Source organism: Ochlerotatus camptorhynchus, unplaced genomic scaffold (assembly GCF_037179485.1).
Source record: "Ochlerotatus camptorhynchus isolate MF236.1 unplaced genomic scaffold, CSIRO-AGI_Acam_v1.1 ptg000306l, whole genome shotgun sequence".
Classification (NCBI taxonomy): Eukaryota; Metazoa; Arthropoda; class Insecta; order Diptera; family Culicidae; genus Ochlerotatus; species Ochlerotatus camptorhynchus.
In genome coordinates this window covers 1,404,755-1,423,211 of record NW_027040794.1, presented here as the reverse complement: position 1 = coordinate 1,423,211, position 18,457 = coordinate 1,404,755, and the positions used below count along the sequence as shown (strand labels likewise).

The 18,457-nt window shown below is 42.4% G+C and overlaps 1 protein-coding gene across 6 annotated transcripts in view; it reads left to right on the top strand.

The window, feature by feature from the left end:
* The window catches only part of nolo (no long nerve cord), a 777,697-nt gene that overhangs the window by 438,964 nt on the left and 320,276 nt on the right, over window positions 1-18,457 (top strand). The window lies entirely within an intron of this gene.

The following is an 18,457-nucleotide window of genomic DNA, read 5'->3' as shown; positions in this document are numbered from 1 at the left end:
AACAGGTAACTGTTCTGAATCCAATTCGAACCAAATTAGCAAAAGGTCCGATGACGTCACATCAATCTTGCCTCGGTAGGGATCACTCAATTTTAGGTTGAAGTTCACAGAAGAGAAGAATTTGGGGTGTAATATCCAGAGAAACCTAAGCCTCGGCTGGGCATATACTGTGGCAACCTACCTGGAGGTACCAACAGCAGTACCAATCCAAAGTTATCCAATTTCCACACCAAATTGGTATAAATGTTGCCTTGATCGCAGACAATGTGAACTCCAGAACGTGTGTGTATGCAGGATGCAGTGCGAAGAGGAATAATGGCTATGTAGCAATCGTATGGCTAGCTTCGGTAGGACATATACCGTGCAACTAACCTGGAGGACTAACAGCTTCACCAACCAGAACGAAAAACCAGTCGAGGATGCAAATTGGGGTTTATCAGCAGACTTGCTCTAACGAACAATTCAATTGCAGGGCTTGCGTGGTGGTAATTGAAGAGGATGTACGGGAATTTCAATTAAAATCGTGTATTTCTGTATGCCTAGCTCGGCAGTGACATATACAATAAAGTTCACTCACCGGGAAGGGAGTAAATGGCCGCTCCCTCTTCTGCCACCGTCCGTTGCAATCGTCCTGCACAGCGAAAACCAGGGTCGCCGACTTATGCGGGATGCACAATCGTTCCTTCAGCTTGAATGCCGTCCTCAGTTGTCCGTATCACCGAAGATTCTCCGTTCCATGCAACGAATCCAATAGCATGCATCGAAAGGATGGCGTTAGTGTAATGTAAGAAATGCTTCGGCTAGACATACACCGAACTTATGAATATTTACCTGGCCAAAGCAGATATTTCTGCTGATTCGATGTTCTGCGTAGCTACGGATGACCAAGGTTTGATCCAAATTCAGCCAAATTTCTCTGCATGCACTAATGGTTCTCGAAAGTCTCCACAGCATTCACAGGTATCCACCGGTTTCACTCCTCAAAGGATTCCAAATTCCAAAATGGGTCCAATATTCGTCCACTTTCCTAAGCGGCGATGGCGCAATTTGTCCACAAACAAAAACCAGTGATTGTCCTATTATTCGCCTATTTGGTGATGACGGTCCACTAAAGGCTCATTGGATCCGCGATGGCGACAAGCCAATTATGTCCTATCTCGCGATGGCGATTTCGCGCGAGTACGATGGCGCTCACTTGGCACTGTTGGTTTCGGTGTGGCGTAATTCCGTCCAACTGGTCCCCGGGTTAGGTATCCGGCTCGAAGGACCAAAATGTTGGATAGCCGGCTTACCTCCTTCGATGTGTAGTGGCAGTGGAGCATCCGTGCCGACTCCAACACTGTTTGGGGACTCTGTTGTTGTTGGTGTTTCTTTTGGGGTGAAACGGGGTACGGAATTCCAGGGAGTATTCTTCTTCTCCAGAGACACAAAAAAGGACACTCGCGGATTGGCCAAACACTAGTCTACGAAAACTACATTTATTCCACATTTAACAAATTACTATTTACAAACAAACTTAATGCTAACAATTTCTGTACTCTTCGTCCCCGATGGGAGCATCAACCGTTTCCAACGGCTACCGAAACCAACTAACTCCCGTCTCCCGATCTGATCATCGCTTGACCCGTGGCAATGTAGAACAAATCTCCCTCTCGCACTGTCCGTCCGTTCGGTCCATCTTCGCACTCGTCGTTCGATCATCTCATCTGCTGCTCTCGATGCTCCGACCGTAGGTACGATGATCGCTGCTATCCCTTACGTGTGGACAATAGACGCATCTCCACTTGTAGTCTAATCCCTTTGTTGGCTGCAGATCAGCTGTAGCAGCGACGGTGATAACTCTCCAGGGTTGTAGTTTTCTAGGGGTCTTACTCTCGTACAGGCTGTTTGGATATTGAATAGTGTAATAACCTGCAGAACAATCATCAAACAGAATATTACCATTGGAATTGCTTTGAGCATTATTCCATGAGCGGTGTTTTGCATTAAAATCACCAATAATGAAGAATTTAGACCTATGACGGGTAAGTTTCTGGAGGTCACCCATGAGAATTTTTTTTTGTTTCAACAGAAACTCCCAAAGTTTCAAAAACTTTGGTTTCAGATAAAGAAAGAATTTTATGTTTGATTCGTCTATGAACAATGACGGCAACGCCACCACAGGGTTCATCAAGACGATCATTTTTATAAATGAAATAATTTGTGTCCCTCTTAACCTTATGGTCAGGTTTAAGAAACGTTTCAGTTATAACGGCAATATGCACGTTATGAACTCTCAAAAAGTTAAATAGCTCGTCTTCATTATCTTTAAGAGATCGAGCATTCCAATATAAAATATTTAAAGCTTTAAAATCCATTACTGAATTTTAAAGTCATGACAATATTATTTACAAATTTTACTCCAGTTTGAATAGCATCAAACATGGAGTTAGATTTAAGCATATCAGAAATCATGTCAATTAAGGAATTCTGTAAAAATTCCATTTTAGGGGCAGTAAAGCTTCCTAAGTCAAAATTGTCAAAATTTCCATTAGAATTACGTTGGTTAGTATTTTGATTTCTACCCGCTGCAATAGCAGCATAGGTAGCTCCATTTACTTGCTGAACATTGTTAGCAGCGAGGGGAGTAGGTATAGATGGAAATTTTGAAGAAGGTGTGATACTTGCACCTACGGGTACCAATGTAGAATTTGTTCCTCGTTGACCGTTGTTAACATCAGAAGAATATGTACCTGGTCAGGAACGTGGAGCGTTTCCTACCTGTTGGTTAGAACGAGATTGTAGGATCGCTTTGCGAGTCTTACATTCCCAAAAATTGGATTTGTGGTTTTCAGCACAATTTGAACATTGAAATTTCTTAGGATCTTCCTTCACAGGACACCCGTCCTTTGCGTGAGAGGAATCACCACAATTCATGCATTTAGCTGGCATGCAGCAATTTTTAGTTCCGTGACCCCATCCCTGGCACTTACGGCACTGGGTGAGGTTTTGGAAATTTCCTCCAGTCTTCCTGAAGTGTTCCCACTTCACTAGGACATGGAGCATAAGGCTCGCTTTTTCCAAGGCCTTAAGGTTGTTTAGTTCACTAGACTTGAAGTTAACTGAGCATGAGCATGATTGACCGCCCACGGTTGCTACTATGTTATTGTCAGACCAGCAGTAACTAAACAGAGAACCAATAGACGATGCTTGGGACTAGCAATCATCCTCAATGTGTAAAAACTGGTGATCTCGAATTAGGCAATACCAGTGCCAGCCGCGCCTGAACTCAGGTCAAGAAAGGAATGGGTGGAATGTGTTGACGTGACACTCGCTTTGATGGAAGCTGAAGAGTCCTCTGCACTTCCACGAGGTATCACAGGGATGCTGAGTAAGAGGGTTGGGTTTGCAGCAGGGTTCGTTTTGGTAAACGATAAGCTGAATTGATGAGCTTCTTTTTAATCATCGAGTTGCTGTTATTACCATGTAGTCATATTATCAAATAAAACGATTGACGAATCTTGATGTGGTTGGGCTTGAGATTAGACTTAGGATGTTCTGCTCAGTAAACAAAAACGGTTGCTCTAAGGCCACCGAGCCCCACATATCACATCATCAAGTTATTATAACTATTCAGACCCGGCACCGACGACAACGAAAGGTTTAGCAAAATACACGATAAACAAGCGATCTTACCATACATTTTTAATATGAAAGGACCTGGGACCGCGTTTTTCTGCTCAGTTAGCAAGCCATTGCAACCGACGATCTTTCAAATCCGAAAACAAAAGGCTACGAAAAAGTATTTGATTAAATTCCTTGAAAGCCTTGATTAAATTCCATTTTCACGTGACGTTCAATGTTTCGATTTGCTCTTTACGCATTGTTAAGGCAAACATAACAAGCTATGACCGACGTGACGATTGTTTAAAGTAATATTAGTAATATGAGCATTATTGTACAAATTACACTACATTGTTGAAGTTACCTCATTATTCTGTAGCGCCATCGATTCTTATTTCTGGATCTTCACTAGACTTGAAGTGAACTAAATAAAAATCATTAGAAATCCCGTTACGCGAATTTCCAACGGGATTTCATTTTCATTTTGATTACTTGGAGTGGCACAACTCCAAGAAATTTTGCCAGTTCATCTTTTATCTAATCCAGGGATTCACCACTGGGCAGTCTTTTCATGACAACCTTGAACACACGTTCAGTTTTGGTGTCGTAAGTAAAAAATGTGTGCTGCTTCTCAGTAAGATACTTGAGAAGACATTTAAATCCGTCCAAGGTTTCAGCCAATACACGGCATTCACCCCGACGTCCAATTTGTAGTGAAAACTTAACTTTCACGAAGTTCAAAAGTTCCATGCAAATAGCATGGAAATCGGAAGTGGTTATCACAATGGGGGAAACTTTTCCTTCTTACTAGAATTTTTCTTGGATGATGGATCATTCTCATCATCCGTGAGCAAATCAAATTGATTACTCAAATTAATTTCATCAGAAAGAGGATCAAGAGATTGGCCCTTTCTTTTGCGCTTAGGCGCCATGGCAGCAGTAATTTTTTTTTTTCCAAATCGACTTCCAAGCAGATTACTATAAGAATCTGAAGGATCGAAGAGTAATTTTCCAAATCGATATCCAAGAAGGATTACCTAGGGTAGGGTCCAAACAAGGATCGAAGAGGAATAAGAGTTGAACAAGGTAGCCATTTTACAGGTTGAGCACTGAAAAGTGCTGTTTAAATTTTGTTGTAGCTTTAGGTAGTAGTAACACTTCCTTCAGCAAAAAGCAAAAAGATCCGCACGGCAAGAGAGCACGATGCGGACTGATGTAAAATGTCATATTATCATATACCAGATTAGCAGACAAAATCGAACTGGTTTTTGTTACAAATATAACTTCCTGGAACTTGGCTTCTATTCATTGGATATTGCCATTTGGATATTGTATATGCGGCACCAAATGAAAAAAAAAATGTATATCTCTACTACTTAACTCAAATTTAACGACAGCCGCACTGAAAGCTGGTGTAATCTCGGAGCTCAAAAACTAACTCCTTCAATGTGAAAGTTTCGCAAGCCCGTTGAACAGCACCCACCACAACGACGGTCAACATCACGACCGGTCGGTGGTTGACGGAGTGGTGGTATGCCCCTAGTGTTTGATTCTACACGTGTGCCTTATGTGAGGGCCAGCTATTACAAACGAGAGTTCCCATTATCCTCCAACCGCGAGGGATGAAGCGTGTTAAGGGGGTACAAATGACGGCGAACCACGCGCTTTGCTTTCACCTACAACAACACCACCATAGCCATCGAGCGAGTGTTGGCTGTTGTCGGAAAATCGGAAAATTGAACAAGAGGAAACTAGACATAAACACACTAATCTGACTACATGCACATTATGGGTCATTATAAGTGAGTTAGACGTGTTGTGCACTAGAAGGCATTGGTAGCAGCAGAAAAGGAGATCCATGTATGATATTATCAAAACATGTGGAGATTCATGTGGGACCGAGGGTCGCTGCATGAAAAGTGGCCGTACTGGCAGAGGGTGGCGAGGTCAAGCGATGTGTATTTTAATAGTGGTTGGGCATGCAATCACCGCCACTAACCGCCTGATTTTGGTCGCTGTTGACGATGTAGACGCTTTGTTTTCCCGGAAGCCAACCTGTGGTCAATGCTCGTGCTTTCTGGGAAATTATGTGGATTAACAGTGTGAACGTAGGTCGAGTTTTGCTATTCTTGAGAAGCCTGGCCGGTCGGTCGCTGAATCTAGAAGCATGTTTTTTTTTATCCTTGATAAGGTGGGACATTTGCTTATTACGGCTGTTTGCATTCGAGTCGGCCTTATTGATTTACATATTATGAACTTCATCTCAGTAGCGTCGAATACTGACACTCAATATAGAAAGCATAATATCATTTTTAGATCATTTTCCAAGCACATCACGCTCTTCATAATTGCTACTTACATAGAAATATGAATAGCAAACATTCCACATAACCAGCTCCATTCAAACAACGTTCACTTAAAGGGATTTAAAATTGTTATACCGCAACATTTTGCATACGGCACGCTCTGCAGCATGGCATTACGCCTCAAACCAAGCAAGTTATACATAGGTACCATGTTGATGTCTATTTAGGTTCTCTCCCTCCCTCCCTCGCTATCTCGCTCTTTCTCTCTCCATGTGTTTAACACAACTTTTTGCCCACATTTCAAGTTCATCCTTAGTAGCAGGTACGACTTCCGTATAGCGTAACGAAAAACAAATTCCGCACTCTTCATAATATGAGGCAACCTTTTTGCAACCCTTTCTGTTTCCCCGCGCTGCTGTTTCGTCCGATCCTTCGAATACACACACTCTAAGTAGCTTCACCCAGCCAGTCAGATATCATTTACGAGTTTGAATTCCGAATAGCATACGGTTCCCGTAGGAGAGCAACTGCAAAAAACATCCTTTTAGGAGTTCTTTTTTCTCAAACAAAACGCAAATATTACTGCCACCAAACATACTCCCCCTCCCTTAAGCCGGCCAAACGGAGCAAGTGGAAAATTTGCAACAAAAAAAAACAACAAAATCGGAAAGAAAGAGATATCAACATATGGAATAAATATGTTTTTGCCAAACATTATATTGAGGTATGCTCAATGGGAATTGAATGTGTAAAGCTTTTCGTGTTTGTTCCATATTTTATTACCTCTGGTTCTAGTATAGGAATGTTTCATCGATTTCGGAACCAGACACCGTTACTGCTGGTAAAAGGCGGAGAGGTTCGCGTGTTATTTGCTCCATTTGGCCCAAAGGAGGACAATTGATTGAAAGGATAGTGCATCCGTTTTTAGTTTGGTTTTAGGTATAGTTATTTTAGTTTTGGAGGGATACAGAGTGAGTTTGATGTTTACTCGGTTCAGATTTGGCAACAAAGACGTTCGATTTTTGGGCGTTAAATTATACACACTTAGAAATACCTAATTTTACACGTGACGGAATCCATCTTTGACAAAAAGGATAAGACGTAAACAAACATGTTATGTAAAATTAAGTGCTCCGAGACTGAAAAGTTCGTTACTTGGCGAAAAATACATTTAATTGAGTTGAATTTCGCGTCTATTATGACTCAATTTTATGTCAAAATTGACGCTCGTATATGTCAGTCTCAGAGCACCTAAATTTACATGAATTTCTCTAATTGTGTAGTATTCTGATACTATCCTTCAAATATAAAATTATTTAATAATGAAAGCTTAACTCCGGAGGACGCAGAATAGGGTCATTAACCAACCAGAACCTGTAAACACCCTGAAAGTTCCAAGAAATGAGACACCATTAATTAATTATGAGAAACACATGCGAGCGTCCTCAGTTCTAGTGGAGCAAAGGGCCTACGGAAAAATGTTCAATCCCTGGGTGGCTGCTTCTTTTTGGTATCATCTGGTCCCAGATCATTTTTTTTTTTAACTTTATTTTTGAGATTTTTAGCCTTAGGCTAGTTCATCTCTTTGGTCAGAAGGTCCTCAGAAGGAGAACCTCCTACAGAGTGGTTTGACAAAGTGATCTTAGCATAACACTTACAACGTTTCCTTACTGACTATACCTGGGATGGACATCATCATGAGGGCTGAACGACTCATCCCATGTGGTGCCCCTCCGGCTACTAAAGCTGTGGGGTAACAGCTTTCCTGGCTCTTCGTGAAAACAGAACAAGTTAAAAAAAAAATAATCTGAACGAGACGACACCGTAACGAGGTCCAAAGGCTCATCCCGTGCGGTGCCATCCCGGGTCCCAGATCAGAATTCTGACGACTTGCTTGATTTCTTTGCTGATGCTCCGTGGCTATGAGCTCCTATTTCGTTTCCATCCCTTTGCAGTGTTTGGCCAACCCGCCTCTGTCCTCGCATTTCTACGGGCGAGTGCCTATAGAAGTGAAGTATGGAGGTGGAGCAATATGAGGTGGATTGACTATTCTAGCCGGACTTCGCAAGCTGCCATCTTTTATGTCAAAGATGGATTCCGTCACGTGCAAAATTAGTTATTTCTAAGTGTGCATACTGAAGAAAAAGGGTGGAACTGAAATTGATCTGAAGGATTTCAAGCGGAAATGGAATTTGGCAGCCAAACAAGCCGTGTACGAATAAAAGTTCGAGCTATGGTCTATGGAAAGAAGTAATTAACCATACGTTGAACACGCCAGCGCTCATCAGGCTGCTGTAGGAAGGCCGGTCCTTTGAACCAAGGGTTCTCGGTCGTCACTTGTGGTCCAGTGTTCCACTTAGTGGCCAGATCTGCCACATTTAGTTTGGACGCAACCCACCGCCATTCCGACTGCTGCGTTGATGACAAAATCTCACTGACTCGAACGGCGACAAATTTGTGATAACGTCGATGATCGGTTTAGCGCACCCACGCGAGCACTGGCATCACTCCAACAGTAGCGCTGGTGTACGAGTGTTATTTTTTAATCGTTTCCATTAATCGGACATCAAGGACAGCCGATTTAACCTCAAGTCGAGGGATTAAGAGCGTTTTCAGCGGTGCTTCCTTGGTCTTAGCACCAACAAGAGCCACCTCTCTACCATGATCAGTATCCAAGTGAGAGTACACCACACAGGCATATGCGACCTCACTCGCGTCGACGAAGAGATGGATTTGTAAACGGGTGAAGTCCTTGGAGAAGCTAAAGTACCCAAGTAACCAAACAAGCCCGCTAATTCGCCTTTTTGCAATATAAGGCTAATATGCTGCTAATATAAAGCTTAGCATGCCCTATTTTAGCCATGTGTCAGCCTTATATTGCAAAAAGGCGAATTAGCGGGCTTGTTGGTTACTTGGGTAACACCGCGGTACGCGCAGTAGGTCCAACGCCTAGAAAAGATTATTATTATTATTTAGCTTTATTAGGGAGGCTTTCAGCCTTGGGCTGGTTCGCCTCCATCCTAGAAAAGATCACCCCACTGTCGCCAGCGCTGGTTGATGTGCTGCGGAATTTCTTGGTCCCATTCTGTCCCTTTTGCCCAAAGCTCTTGGATCAACATTTTACCGTGAATCAGAAAAAAAAAATGCAACGAGGCCGAGTGGATCGAAAAGACTCATAACCACCCTTGCTACCTCTCGTTTGGTAGGAATGTGGCCGCTATGTAGAATACGCTGCAGATCTTCTCTTGTGCTGAATGTGTAAACGTATACATCTTCGCTAGGCATTCACTTCATCCCCAACACGGATTCACACTTTCCATCGCGTTCCAGATGTAGGCTCTTAGAGTCCAGATCAGCCAATTCCTCGCAAGACTTCGGGTTCATTTGACAAGAAGCGGCGGAGGGTGAAGGCTCACGGGAATGTAGCAGTTTAACCTCGTTAACCAATGTAATTGCCTCTTTGATCGTCAGAAAACTGTCCAAGTAGTCGTCGACATAATGCCTGTCCTTGATTGCTGCTGCTGCTCTTGGATAGTCGTTAGCAAACTCGTCTGCGTTGATGTTTTCCACGTACTGCGCCGATGCCGGAGAACAGGAAGATCCGAAAGTTGCTACATCCATTACGTGGATTGATGGGAGGTCGGTTGGGTCTTCACGGAATACGAAGCGTTGCGACTGACAATCAGGGAAGCGAATCTTAAACTGATGGAAAATTTCCATGACATCACCACTCACTGCTACTGGGTATTGGCAAAACTGGTATAACACCATTGGATGCGGTGTCAGTAGGTCAGGACCCTTGAGCAGTCTGGAGTTAAAGGATACGTCGCCTACCTTTGCTGCCGCGTCCCAGATCAACCGCACTTTTTCAGGCTTTCTGGGATTGATGACAACGCCTAAAGGAAGGTACCACACACGATTGGCATCGACGGAAGTCAATTCGGCCAGACTAGCTTTGTGTGCGTAGCCTTTCTTTTCGTACTCGGAGATTTGTTCACGCACACGCTCTCGCAGCACTGGTTCTCGTTGAAGCCGGGGACTCTAGACGCCGGATAGCCATGGGGTAGTTATCGGGAAAGTTTGGATTATCAGTGTTCCATAGGAGGCCGGTCTCGAAGTTCGGTCCGTCAGGCGTACGTCGTGTTGTCTGTTCCATCAGCATCTTCGCACGTTTCTCGTCAGTCGATTTCAGAACTTCACGTGTCTCGGTAACTCCGGCATCCTCTAGAGTGAAATAGTCAAGTAGTTGATCATTTAGTTCACGATCACGATTAGGAACTGTTGCGACGTGAAACCCAATAATCGCTGACTGGGTCGATCGATGTGGGACGTATTCATATACATTCCAACCCAATCGACATTTTGCACCGATAGGATCGGTTGACTCTCCTTCCGGCAGCTGTAGTCGAACGCATAGTCGGAGATTGTCTAGACCAATTAGTAGCTTGGCTGAACTTCCACGTAATCTTCGAGCGGGAGGCCACGCAAGTGTGGAAAACGATTAGCAAGATCTTGATATTTCAAACTTTGAGTCGGCAGCACCAAGCGGCTTACCGTGCGAGCATGGGAAAGTGTGTATCGAGAATGAGTGCTCTTACCGGAGATATGGAACTGCACACATTGTGATTTGGGTGTCCCGTTTCCGTCAGAAGGAAGACCGTCAGCAGGAAGACCGAGATCGCGAGGCGATGGAAAATCTGTACCGCGTAAACTGATCTTCAAGAACTTGAGGAGGAGATCGGTCAGCTAAAGAACAACAAAGCAACTGGTGTAGATCAACTACCAAGTGAGCTATTAAAATACGGTGGTGAAGCACTGGCTAGAGCGCTGCACTGGGTAATTGCCAAGATTTGGGTGGAGGAGATATTACCGGAGGAGTGGATGGAAGGTGTCGTATGCCCAATCTATAAAAAGGGCGACAAGTTGGATTGCTGCAACTACCGCGCGATCACACTGCTGAGCGCCGCCTACAAGGTACTCTCCAAAATTCTATGCCGCCGCCTGTCACCATTTGCAAGAGAGTTCTTGGGGCAATACCAGGCGGGATTCATGGGTGCCCACGCTACCACGGGCCAAATTTTCACGATTCGGCCGGTTCTGCAGAAATGCCGCGAATACAACGTGCCCACACATCATTTGTTCATCGATTTCAAATCCGCATACGACTCAATCGATCGAGATCAGCTATGGCAGATTATGCACGAATACTGATTTCCGGATAAACTGACGCGATTGGTCAAGGCGACGATGGATCGAGTGATGTGCGTTGTTCGAGTATCGGGGACACTCTCGAGTCCCTTTGAATCTCGAAGGGGGTTACGGCAGGGTGATGGACTTTCGTGTCTGCTATTCAACATCGCGTTAGAAGGTGTGATCAGAAGACCTGGGATAGACACGAGTGACACGATCTTCAGGAAGTCCATCCAGCTTCTTGGCTTCGCCGATGACATTGACATAATGGCACGGAACTTTGAGACGATGGCGGAAACGTACATCAGAATGAAGGCTGAAGCTAGGCGGATTGGACTTGCCATCAACGCATCAAGGACAAAATACATGAAAGGAAGAGGATCTAGGGAAGACAATGTTAGCCTCCCACCCCGAGTGCAGATTGACGGTGAAGAAATCGAGGTGGTCGATGAGTTCGTGTATTTGGGCTCACTGGTGACCGCCGAAAATGATACCGCAGAGAAATTCAAAGACGCATTATGGCAGGGAATCGTGCCTACTTTGGACTCCGGAGGACGCTCCGGTCGAATAAAATTCGCCGCCGCACGAAGTTGACTGTCTACAAGACGCTGATTAGACCGGTGGTCCTTTATGGCCACGAGACCTGGACTATGCTCGTGGAGGACCAACGCGCCCTTGGTGTTTTCGAACGGAAGGTGTTGCGTACCATCTACGGTGGAGTGCAGATGGATGACGGAATGTGGAGGAGGCGAATGAACCACGAATTGCACCAGCTGCTGGGAGAACCATCTATCGTCCACATTGCAAAAATTGGGCGACTACGGTGGGCTGGGCACGTCGTAAGAATGCCGCACGACGACCCAGTGAAAATGGGTCTAGAAAGCGACCCAACAGGAACAAGAAGAAGAGACGCGCAGCGGGCAAGGTGGATCGACCAAGTAGAAGGCGACTTGCGGACCCTTCGCAGACTACGAGGTTGGTGAAGTGTGGCCATGGATCGAGTAGAGTGGAGACGACTTCTTCGGACAACAGAGGACAACAAGGCCTTAGTCTGATTGGTAAGGTAAATAAGTGTCACGTTTTCGGTCCATTTCAAGGTAAGTGCCTCTGTTTTCCCACTGACTCCCAGATCCGTTGCTACAGTTTCGTCCAACAATGTGTACGACGAACCTTCGTCTATAAAGGCGTAAATAGTTTGATATAGAATAACGGGAACAATTCGGAAAAGTAGCTACTGGAAATTACGTGACGTGAAGTGGCTAGATGTTGTATTTATCCTCTCGAGAGGAGTGACGGAGTACAGTAGAGTATGACCGTTGACGACACCCGTTGATACCGCAACCATTCCAAGACCTACAAGGCCATTTTCCGTGACTGTTCAGGCACGTTCTGCAGAGCCCTTACGGAAGGGGGTCTTATGAAGGACATGTCCCAAGTGCACTCGCCACACTGCAGAAGGTGAGTGGAACATGGAGATCTATATGAGAACTTTGATGAAAATCTTTGATCTATATTAATTATTTCGTTTTAATTCAACCAAAATTGAGGTATATTTCAGAAATTTTACAGAAGTAAAGACATTTCAGAAAACCTTCAAAAGCATCACAGAAGTTCAGAGATCTTCAGAAAAAAATTCGAGAGCTTCATAGAAGTCTATGGAACTTTAGGGATGTTCCGAAAACTCCACGAATGTTTCATGAACATTTGGAAAATGTGGTAACATTTCAATGAAGTATCGTAAGTTCCATGAATTTCAGAAAATTAGCGGGAAATTTTGAGAAAATTCCATGGTATAGAACTTCAGAAATCTTACGAAATGTTTGAGTTCTTCACAAAGTTCACAGAACTTCACGGAAACTTAGACAATTTTAGGACAGTTTAATTAAATTCATGGCAGAACAACAAGCTTCACGAATGCTGAAACACGTTAGAGAGATTTCAATAATTTCAGGAAACAACCGAGAACCTCAGGGCAGTTCCATTAGCTATAGAGAAACAATTTCAGCGAATTGTTAAAACATCAGGAGCTTCCGAGAATTCTAGAAAACTTGAGGAAAATTCTGAAGTTCCTCAATTTTCCGAACTGGAACTTTAGAAAAGTCCAAAAATTTCAGAGCAATTTACAATGTTCGAAGAGAAGTATGGTGAGTATCAGATTGGATTCTCACACTGCAAACGTATTTCAAGACAGTTTAATTAGCTTCAAGGAAATTTTGGGCACTAACAGTTCTCCTCCTCAGTGAGAGAGAATAGAAAATAGAAATTACATACATTTTTCTGAAATGCTCCTTGGAATTCATATCTTTGCATTCTCTATTTCACCGGAATATCTTTGGAATACTTTTCCGAATTCCCTTGATATATTCTTCAAAACGTTGGAACTTTCCTCCGAACTCATGAGAGTAGCATCAAGTCTACGGTAGTATAGTGGTAGAACGCCCGTCTAGCGTATTGGGAGGTGTGGGTTCGATTCTTACCTGTAGGCAGAGGATTTTTTTCACCATTTTCGTCACAAATCTCTTCTTGCCTTTTAGTACCGTTTCATAAAGAAAAAAAATAGTTCCACTCATCATGAGTCATTTACCCTTGTAAATCTTTGGTATAATTATCGGATTTCCCATTCAGTTCATTTCAGAATTCCCTTTGAAATTAACTGCTTCGCTTATAATTCTACGCACATTAAAATTTTCACAAGAATTTATGCACAGTTGTTGTTCAATGATTTTTGTTAATTTTTAAGTGTCCATCTTGAAAACTTCACAGATAAAGCATTTTTCTTAGGCTTTTAGTTGAAAAATATTCAAAAATAGTGAAGAGGGTGAGTGACAACCACCCTACTGCTTTCTCTCTGAGATGATCACGTTGGTCATGACGAGAGGAGCAACACAATAGTTGGGTAAAGAAGAACTGCATTATAACACACCATCGACTGGAAATGCTCTCGCGACGTGGGGCTTTAGGTAGTGATGAAAACGTCGCTAGAACTATTCCACAGCCGCAGTCAGTTTATGAGCAACAAGAGGGACGCACTTCAAGTCCCCGCGTACATCGTACGGGCTAGGCAAAAATGTGCGTCTATCTTGAAAACTGTCGCTTTAATGGCCCTTCGCTCATTTTCAACTTCTGTTCAATTTTCATACTGCCGTACTCTAACGGAACTATCCACCTACACTCTTCTAAAGATCATTCTCTAGCTAATAAATCATCACACTAAAGCTTCATGTTAGCATTTCCAACCAACTCAGTGAAGAGGGTATTTTTTGACGTAGAACTACGTCTTTGTCGACTATACTGGGGTGCAAATCAAAAAATATGTGTGGTGAAGGAGTGTTAGGTTTTGAACGCTTGTAACTTTGTCATTTATAGATGAAATTAAAAACCAAATACGCCAATCGATAGGATATTACATTACGAACTTGTTGAAGTAAATATTTTTCCATTTTTTCTGTAATTAAACTATTGAAAATGTACAAATGATAATTTTATCACTGATTTCATGAAATAAGCCTTTTTCCCAAACCCAGTCATCATAAACGAATACCACTTGGTTGCACATCATTCTGCTTGAACCTGAAAATATATAAATCAGCGCTGCTCTCATGCCTCTGCTCATTACCGCTTCGGACGGCGTGGTACTAGGTCATGCATCAAGCAGGACTAGGTCAGCGGCTAAAGGTGGATCACGGCTTGTCCACCACAATGAGGAATGAGACTTGAAAAAACGTGCATGTAAAACCCCCTCCCGTTTAACAACCCCCTCCCCCTTAACAATAACCCGAAAAAGACATGGGCTTTGACGATCATTTTTTTTCGGGAAATAAAATTTAAGCAAACCCTAATAATGTATGAACAATTAATTTTTTACATGCAGAGCCAACATTTTCAAAAAAAAATATTGCTTAATAGGAGACATACACTCGATGAATTATCAACAGCTGACTGTAAAACATATCTGGTACCTCTATATATGCAATTATGTTAACATCCAAAGTCCATCCTTTTTTACATATTCTGCACAAAAGAAACTTTCTGCTCCGCCCCATTCATAAAAAAACTGCGGGGATTTCTATCAGGTTCTGAACCTGAAAAGATTAAAACAGCGCTGCTATCATGCGTTTGCTCATTGTCGCTTCGGACGGTGTGGCACTTGGTCCTGCAGTAAGCAGGACCAAATCAGCGGCTAAAGGTGGATCACGGCGTGACCACAATGAGGAAAAGTTATGTATGTAAACCCCCTCCCCCTTTCACAACAACCTCTCCCCCTCCCCTCTTCACAACAATCTCTCCCCCCCCTCAAAAACCTCTCCTATCCCCCCCCCCCAACTCATCAACAACCTTTCCTACCCCCACTCATCAACAAACTTTCCTACCCCCCCCCACTCATCAACAACCTCTCCTAACCACCCCCTCCCCCCTCAAATCCCACACATGAGTTGTTGCAACGTGATCAACAAATCAATATCTATGTGTCGGCCACATACTTAATATATGTATAATGTATATATAAAAACCATGCGTGACCACTAGGGTGCTTCATTCTGAAAAAAGTGATGAATTTCTGATGGGCCACCCTCCAGTTCGATTCATAGCCCCAAAATATGAACCTGTGCAAAAATTGGTAAAGATTGATGAAGGTTTAGAGGTCGCGCCAATGATTTGAAATTTGTATGGGAATTACTATGGAAGAATTTAAAAAATCGCTTATATCGCTATAACTTTGCTTCTACTTGTCCAAATGTCGAAAAAATTTAGTATGTTATTGCTATGGCAATAAACAAAAAGCCTACAGTTGCTACGCTCAGTTTTGCAGCGTATCAAGAATTATAAAAATGTGAAAAAATGGCAAAATAGGGTAAATTGACAGATGAATATGTACAAGGCAACAACGCCAATTTCATCGCAACAACAACAGGCTTGTTGATCATTGTCATGACAACCACATATTTTTTTTTTTCAACGTTTGGACAACTACAACCAAAGTTAGAGCAATGTAAACGAAAATCAATAATTTCCCATACTAATTCACCAAAATCTCCATACAAAATCCAAATCATTGGCGCGACCTCTAAGCCTTCATCAATCTTTACCATTTTTTGCACAGGTTCATATTTTGGGGCTATGAATCGAACTGGAGGGTGGCCTATCAAAAATTCATCACTTTTTTCAAAATGAAACACCCTAGTGACCACACATACTATTCATTTGCGTATAAAGTTCATGTGTATTTCTGAGTGGATTCTTTTTATGTGTGGTCAAATGAAAATCATGTGTTATTTCACATGGATATTTGTCAAGAAAAATGTGTAAATTGTTTTGAGTCAATCATAACCGAAACATTGAAATGCTTGAAAATTTTAAGATAAAGTATAATACTCAAAAATGCATGAAAAACATCAATTTTGTGTGGTTCTACGTCATACTGCGGTCGTGTCTAGGACACAACCCTTTAATTTTTTTTTTGTTCTTTAAGTTGCATACACCCGTGTGTTTCTTATCTAAAATTACATGATATTTGTAACATGTAATTTTTCTCCTGAAAGCGATTTTTCTACAAGTTTGTATTGGACGTTATTTGGATTTGAAACATTTCTAATACACCATTTTGAAGGTTTTTTGCGAGTTTCAAATTTTAGCTTACATGTGAATAGTTTACCATAACAAAAAAATGTGTAAAGTTTCATGCAAATCGAAGAAGATTGCGTCGGATCGATTCGTCATTTGATAGGGAATCATCTCTGTATTGCTCTATAAACTTCGTCCTACATAGAGAAGTATGACTCGAATTCCAGGGAAGTAAAGCCGTTGGTCCCGGCCCATGTGTGTTTGATGGAATGGGTGCGATATCCTACGCAGGTGTGGAAGCTGCCTTCCTGCACATTCGATTACCGTCAATGGATGGCAATCGATGTCCGTCGGTGATTGGCACTAGATTGCGGAACAGAGACCGACGTTAAATAAAGGAAAGAAAAGGTGTTTCTCGTGCGGACTCCTTTTGCACGTTTATTCTGGCATATGGGATATGAAAGGAGTAGTCTAGTACCGGAAAGTAAGAACTAAATGTTACTTTATATGTACATAGACGAGTCAGCATGAGCTGCTTCTGAAACCTGTTGCTTCATCCACCTTGATAACCGGTGAAGGAAGCAATCATTCTTACGAAAAGTCGGGTTTTGGGGGCGACCCCGGCGTAGTGGTTAGAATCCATACCTCTCACGCCAAAGTCACGAGTTCAAATCTCACCCCCGGACAAGTCACGAATGACCCAAAAGCGTTAAAATGACTATAATTTAAAAAAAAAAACAAAAAACAAAACAACAAGTCGGGTTTTAATTTAACGTGGGAATTTTTAGCAAAATTTTACACTCATCGTCCGATACATGTTTATAATTAGCGATGCTCTTATGTTAACGAAAACGTTGTTAATAGATAATATGATTCATTTTTTTTTTCCAAACATAATTTGAAACTTCTGAGCTACTAGTAGGTAAATATAACTCATAAAGTGGTAGAATATTGCATTCATTACTGATGGCATGGCCAAATTTGTTTACATATCTATCACTATTATCATTTAGGGAGGAAGGTGTAAAACGACCTTCGGGCAAAACGCTATCTTTGCATTTCTACGAATTAATGCATAATATAAATACAATACTGATGGGCATGGGATAACTGCAAGTTTTACAGCTGTGAATTGTTGCAAATAAATAATAAAAATTAAATCCTAAAAATCACCCTTCGGTATAATGTTTACGCCATTTTGGTAAGCCTATTTAGAAAGTGTTAGTTCCATCTATGTGCTGTATGAGACATCTAAAATTAATGTTCTTGGGTATGTCCCACCTTTGGTGAGTGGTGTGCTATCCATTTAAAATAGAGCATACAGACTCTTTGCTGTGGGAGCATATGAGTTGATAGATGAGGCCTATTTGAAGAACCCAAAATTTTAGTGTTTTTCGTCATTTATTTATTCCTTTATTTAACGTCGGTCTCTGTTCCGAAATCTAGTGACAATCACCGACGGACATCGATTGCCATCCATTGACGGCAATCGAATGTGCAGAAAGGCAGCTTCCACACCTGCGTAGGATATTGCACCCATTCAAGTACACATGGGCTGTACTTACTTCCCTTCCGAAGGAAGACGTGACCAGAGATTTGTATGCCTCAGAAAAATCCCACCGACCTCGGCTGAGATTGAACCCAGACCAATTAAGGTGAGACAGCAGTCACGCTTACCACTAAACCACCGGCGGCGGCAAGTGTATTTCGTAAACAAATCTTTACTTCTATGTTAACTGACACTGAAACAAAAAAAATATTACAGGTTAGTTATAATTCCTAAAGCAACGGATATA